The sequence below is a fragment of the Acyrthosiphon pisum genome, chromosome X (assembly GCF_005508785.2).
Source record: "Acyrthosiphon pisum isolate AL4f chromosome X, pea_aphid_22Mar2018_4r6ur, whole genome shotgun sequence".
Lineage (NCBI taxonomy): Eukaryota > Metazoa > Arthropoda > Insecta > Hemiptera > Aphididae > Acyrthosiphon > Acyrthosiphon pisum.
In genome coordinates, this window is record NC_042493.1 from 120,559,948 (window position 1) to 120,567,228 (window position 7,281).

Here is a 7,281-nt window from a genome sequence, read left to right on the forward strand (position 1 = left end):
AATTTTTCTTTTGTTTTTCCCGGCGCTTTTGAAAACTACTGTGAAATTTAAATTTTGACCTCCCCAATGCAACAACGATATTCACTTTCTGATCGAACAAGATACTGAAGTGGAAAATCGTAGCATTATTTCGACTACTTATCGTGTACACAGACACAAAAAAAATAAAAAATTAAAAAATTAAAAATTAAAAAAACACACATCATTGTAAAATCAATACATTCATCGTTCCACTCAGAATCTAAAATAATAGGAAATGTTCTATACTTATACCCAATAACACAACAATTTGTAAACGTATAAATTTAATATATTCATAGATATCATCAAAAAAATATACATAATAGTATATGGCATTTATAATAATAATAATTATTAACATTAAATTATTATATAATTTACTAGGTGTCCTGCCCGACATTGTCCAGGCCAAATATTTGTATTTTTAATAAATATATTTGTACAAAATGTATATACCATATTATTTCTTCTAATTATAATATTAATGTAATATGTAACAAATTGCAACCATTTAGATCGACAAAAGAATTTGCTAAAAAAATCATGTGTGAACCATCTAAATAAAACCTTACCTATCTAAATATATATGAGTTGAGAAATCAAGCTGTATACACTCTCAAATTTTCAAGTAATAATCTGTTGAAATAACTTTTATTGAAAACGGTCCAGTCATTTTTTGAGGCTGTTAACTTCGAATAAACATTGAATTTTAGTTGTCCCTATAACCCGATTCCGCCCTCCAAAAAATTTAAAAAAATTTAGATTATATAAGTGTATATTGGGTTTAGTGTACCTATACCTAGGTACCTCAGTTCACAAATAAATTTGGGTAGCTTTTCGAATTAAATCGACCAAGGTGAACAAATAATTTGTGGTGGATTGGGTATAATACTTTGTATAAATCGAACGTGGTTCAAACTACTCTTAAAACATTCCTGATATCTCTAAGAACAATTCGAAATTTTCACAAAATCAGTCAAGTAATTTTTGAGAACCTATATAATAGCTACAAATATACATTCAACTCTTATATTTGTTTTTAGATATAATTTCATTATTCGAAACCATACGCGTGCGATGATTTGATGGATGCTTTTACTTCATCTGCCAGAGTAACTAATGGCAAACATTTAAAATACTTTTTTTACTAATTATTTCTCCTAAAACCAATAACAACCACTTATAAGCAAAAATTTCTATCGTAAATCTCAAAGTACCTGTTTGAGCACCTCTCCGGGTCGGACCAACTGGGTCTAATTGTGAATCTAAACCATTCAGAGACTCACTCAAAACACACAAAAAATGTCTAGTGGTTTAGGAGTAGTTCAGTGACATACAGACAAACATTTATTTTTATATACATAGACATACATTTTTATTATTTTCAGCCACCCAATTAATTTCACCAAGGAAAATAATTATACACATAACCTTCTCCGTGACTCGACCGATTTATTATTGAAAACCTTATTAAAATAAGTAGAGTTCTTTTCGAGATATACTCGTACATACAAAAAAGAGGCAGTGTTTCTCTACTATATTATGCATGTTATAAACATATAAAGCTGCCTCTTGAAATATACCTATATATTATATCATATTTTAAGCAGTAAAATTAGGCAATTTAATAGCAATCTCCGTAGGAATTGATAAGACCGGTCGCCAGTTTTTACAGTAGTACCTAAGTGTCCCGTATTGTCGTATATAGTATTTGATTGTATTTATTTGATTTTACTGCTAACATTAATTTGACCATAAACTGCCAAAAACATTTGACCACTCTATCGCACCGACAACAATATGTACTAAGTAATAAAAATTCTTAATTTACGTTTACTTAGAATAAATTTTACCTTCAAAGTAGTTGAACAAGTTAGTCTCTCCAGATTTATTTTCAATTAACTCGTCTGTTGATTGTACAATATCAACCTCTCCTTTTTTCCTAAATAAAATATTTTGTCATAAGATTATTTAGAACACGCTTTATAGTTTATACCATACTGAATATTAATTGTAATCAATAAATGTACCAATATACATATTATATAATCTAATGATCATTTATAATATTATCCAATATTTAATTAACAATTGATTTAAGTCCAACACCTGCATTATTTTTTTTGTGCTTAAAACTTAAATCTAATAATTTATAATATTAAATTAAGATAAAACAAAAAATAATTATTATTTAAGAATTTATTGTAGTCTTTATATTATGTGTTTCCATTCTGTTGAAAAACACATTTAATAAGAAACAGATAAATCTAATGGATACATAAAATGTATGTCATTTATGAGATGAATAAGCTTATAACTGAAATATGATTTTACAAAAATAACAATAGTTAAATTTTTTTAAATACAAATTATAGGTTTTACCTAACATCTTTTTTATTAATGAAAAATAATATCTTTTTTAGAAATATTTTCAAACATTGTTAGAAAAATTATTCAACAATCAAATGAGTTATAAATTATTATTCAGATTGATGTCTATGTTTCAGTAATAATATTTTTGATAGTTAGGATTTACCAAAATGTGTTGCAACACTTTTGAGTTTTGAATTAGCTTTGATGATTGTAACCATATAGCAAAATGTAATTAAAAGTACCCTAAGACAACACATGTTTAAAACCCAAAATTATATTGGAATAATAACAATAAAATAGATGTGTAATTAATGATGTGATGGGAAATTTAATAATGATGAAAGATACGTAAATTACATAAATCCATGTTATTTAGCAATACACAGAAATCAATCTCGTGCAACATATCAGTGATCCGAAAGACGATTTATTTTAGGTTTAGGTTCTCTATGCTATTTAAATAACATTAACTTTCAAAAACAGTATGAAAAAAAGAAATGTTTTTATTACATGAGGTATACGAAGAAAAAGTATTCACAGAATTTATTAAAACAAATAAAATGCTTGATTTTCCACCTTTGTTTTTATATCAAATTCACTAAATATAATATAACATTTTAAATTATTACAACTATACTAGGTACCTATAAAAAATACAATAGATTCAGAAATTCAGTTTAAAGATATATTTAAAATTTATTATGATAACATAAAAAAATGTATTGATAATGATAAGTTTGTTGATTTGTTCAACATCTTTCTATAATGCATGATGTTATGATATTTATAAATAATCAAGAAAAATAAATTTCAAAAGTTTAAGAAAACCCTTATGGTTGGTAGCACAAACGTATCGTAGCGACTCACTGAACCGTTATCGCAACTGTAAACTGTTTTATAAATAAAACTGAATGTCGCCCGATAGTGTTAAGAGGATATCACACCCGCATGTTTTGTCTCCGTTTTACAAACATACAACATAGCAAAAACTGCTTTGCGTGGAACAAATTTTATATTTCTGTGTTTGTAGTAGTGGTTCCAAAATTTCTGAACATTATCTATGCAACAGCGTGCCCATATTTTAGATAACATATAAATACAATAAAAATTATTTGCTTCTAAACATTTGGTTTTTTCATTTGCTTATAAAAAATAATTGGATAGTGCTATAAAAAAAAAGAGCACGCTGTTGCACAGATAAAGTTCTTCTTTACGTGTTGTAAAAATTTGGTAGTTCTACAACAAATATGGTGCGAGAAAAGTTGTGCGGCGCAAAACAGTTTTTGCTATGTTTTCGGAGACAACACATGCGGGTGTGACGTCCTCTTAATGGTTCTGTAAACTATCGATTACCAGACCTATAAACTACAGATCGGCTTTTGGTTCGGTAACTTACATATCGATGAAATATAATTGATGTTATCATAGGTATTGGCGGTTTAATTTATTTGGTAATTACGGTTATCAATAATTTAATATTTCTTTATACAACACTACCATAGCTTAACACAATCATTAACTTTATATTATAATGAATAAATTACAGGACCGATTACAAATGTACAGATTAGCTGTTCTTTATACATCCCGCCCTTACAAACATAATACGCTCAACAGATTTTGATGAAATAGGAATTTTGAAAACAAATATTTAGTTCATAAATATATTTTAGTACTTAGGGGTCTGTTCTAGAAACTTGAATAACTCATCAATATAACATCTTTATTTTCAATTAGTAGGTATACAGAAGATTAACATATTAAGTAGGTATTAAATAAATAAATTACATTTTAAGAACAATAAAACAAATTAATTTTATAGGTAGTTAATAATTATTGTGTACTTACTCGGGACTATTAGTTTTAGTGAAGCGGTTAAACAATGTTGCATTTTTTTCCCTCATACCTATACGTTTTATTTTATATTCACGTTCATAAGATTTTTCTAACAATTCGTTTATCGTGCCAGTTGGTTCTGCATGGCTGTGTTGAAAATTTCGAATAATCTCCACTCGGAGTATACCGTCTCTAGGCCATACGTTCTTAACATTGTCTAAGCAGTTGGCTGGCATTCGCGAAAAACGTACGTGTACATACACGAGTACAAAAAATGATAAAACAGCCTAAAATCAAAAAACACAAATTGTAAAAATCAACATTTAGTATAAAGCAAAAGTTTACCTGTAATAAAAATATAAATTCTATAACCCTCCTCAGAGATCTTGAGAATATTCTTGCGTACCCCCGGTTGGCATTGAAGAATATATCGCAGAACAGGCTTTCCAGTAAACCGAGCTCCTGGCTGTTGTTAGTATTGCTGTTGTTGTTATTACCACCTGTAATCATTTCCAAAGCTTCTGGTGGTAAGACCGGCACTCTTTCATGATCGTGACCGTTGGTGGGCATGGTTAAGTCGTCCCTTTAACTCAGCAATGGACAAAACGTCGGCAGGAAATGGCAGCGAATGCTACTCTACATCGTCACCTGATGGAGAGTAAAAATCAATAAATTCTATGCAGAGATGATTCGGGATCGGCCTACGTTCCAATTGTAGCCACCCAAAGCGATGAAACAAAATTGTAACATAATAACAGGAACACCGGCGAAAATGTAAAACATCGCCACGGTCAAACAAAATTTGTCTAAAGACCTTAACACGCAAACTGTTATTACCGGGTAACCTGATAAGTGAAGGAGTCACGTACTCACATAGGTACTCACTTTGATGGATGTTAGTGGTTAATAACTTAACACAACGGCGATCGGCGATGTTATTATGTTACAGTCAGGTGCGGATACAAGGGGGGAGGCTATGGGGGCTGAAGCCCTTCCCCTTAGACTAGGACTTCGGTACTTAAGATATTTCAAAAAATAAGAAATACCCATGCTTTTATATACTTTAAGTACATTTTTTGTTTAGCCCCCCCCCCTTTTTTCATTTCTAGATCCGCGCCTGGCTACAACAGTGTTCGAAAACAACGTCGTTCACGATCATATTATTTAGTGACGTGGACGTCACTCGTTTTTTTTTCAAATTTGAACGACGTTTATTTATTTAAATATATATAAGAATCTAACTTGATTTTGGAGACGAAGGAAACCGGTTTGTTTGTTTATTTATTATTGTTATTATTATTAATTATTTATTTATTTGTTTGCACTTGCATTTTTCCATTTGAAATACATATTATTCATTGAACAAATAATTTAGTGTTACATTTTTTTCTACCTTATCTCTATTCTATAATAAAAAGAATAAAATTTACCACTCCAGTGGTTGAATTCAAAATGTAAGATATATAATTTTCAGAAATTAGCAATAACAATAACTACAATATGTAATTATATTATACCTATTATTTGTATAACCAAAAAATAGTCATATGTTTTTAAATTAAATTATAAAAAAATAATTTCTTCCGGAAAAAGGTCGGGCAGCTAGTATTTAATGAATCTGACCAATTTTTAAGAAGTTCAAATTTATTTATTATTTAATAAATATAGATTGATAATAGCTACTATTATGTTATATATTACAATACGAATTATAAAAATAAAATACCTACATGAAATTCCAGTGGGCACGCTTGGACATAAAACGACAACAATATTATGATTTCCACGATCTTGTATTCGTATTTAAACCATGCATAAAAATATAAAATAAAATAACGACGAAATTAACGCATTATTCTTTTCAACGAACGTGAGAGTGAAAAAAAATTTGAATTTGAAAGCGGACGAGTTCCTTTTTTAAACACTGAAAGTGAACGCGGACGAATTCCTTTTTTTTTTTGTAAACGTTCCGAACACCGTTGTGGTAAGTATATACCTACGGATGTGCTCGAGACGAGGATTGCGGCGAACGAGTGAATACGCTGAGCGGCGGAGCGTTAAACCCGGGACGACTTCACTACGGTCTGCGGTCAAGGTTAGGCCGGGCGGTAAAAGGAAACAACTACGACGATCGAACGACGAACAGGTTCGGCTTGAGAATGCATATAGTCGTTCCGGTTGACGCCACGTGCAGCTGCACTCGAACCATCACACATAATAATATTGTATTCATTATTTGTCCTTGACCCTTGTAACGACAATAACATTATAATGAGGCGCCGTACCTATGCTCTGTACTCGAAAGTCGCGGCAGAAAGAGAGACCTGTGGCCTGTCGGGTCATCGACACGTCGCCTTGGACGCGGCGCCACGCAGAGCCAACGACCGGAGTCGATATAAAAGTGAATAAAAGTGATCGAGACCGGTATATTATATTATTATTATAATATTATTACTGCGCAAGTGTGAATACTACGGTTTCGTGAGTGCATTTCGCCGGAGACCCCGTAGTCAACACTCGACAAGATTATTCCAACGTTGCCTAACATTTTTATTCCGACGTTGTCTGCGTTCTCTCGCACGTACTTCTTGCCACTGAACTTAACACGTGGGATGCGTGTTATGCATAGGCCTATAGACTAATGGAGCGCATGCCACTCCGCTCTGCCGTGGATGTCAGGTGATCATATAACCATATAACTGGTATAGAGAAAGAACATAAAGAAGTCACACATAAACAGTGTTGGGAATAGATAACTAAAAAATTATATAGATAAGATAATTTTAACAAAATATTATCTAGATAAAAATAAATACAACAATACATTTATCTAAATAAATATTATTTTTTTACACTCATTTTTATTGTTTTTTTATTTATTTTTAAAATGGATTGGAAAATAAACCTATTGGCGATTGAAATTGATAAGATGTAACGGGGACGCTGTGTATCATTTATATGTTATTTTACACGTTCCCCGTTACAGATCCACCCCCCGCCGGCCTGATAATTGATAAGCTTTCAATCGCCAATACCTAATTAATTTTAATA

The 7,281-nt window shown here is 30.9% G+C and overlaps 1 pseudogene; it reads right to left on the bottom strand.

Moving 5' to 3' along the window:
* LOC100164986 overlaps positions 1-4,800 on the bottom strand; it is a 16,721-nt pseudogene extending 11,921 nt beyond the window's left edge.
* Positions 4,801-7,281: the final 2,481 nt, after the last annotated feature.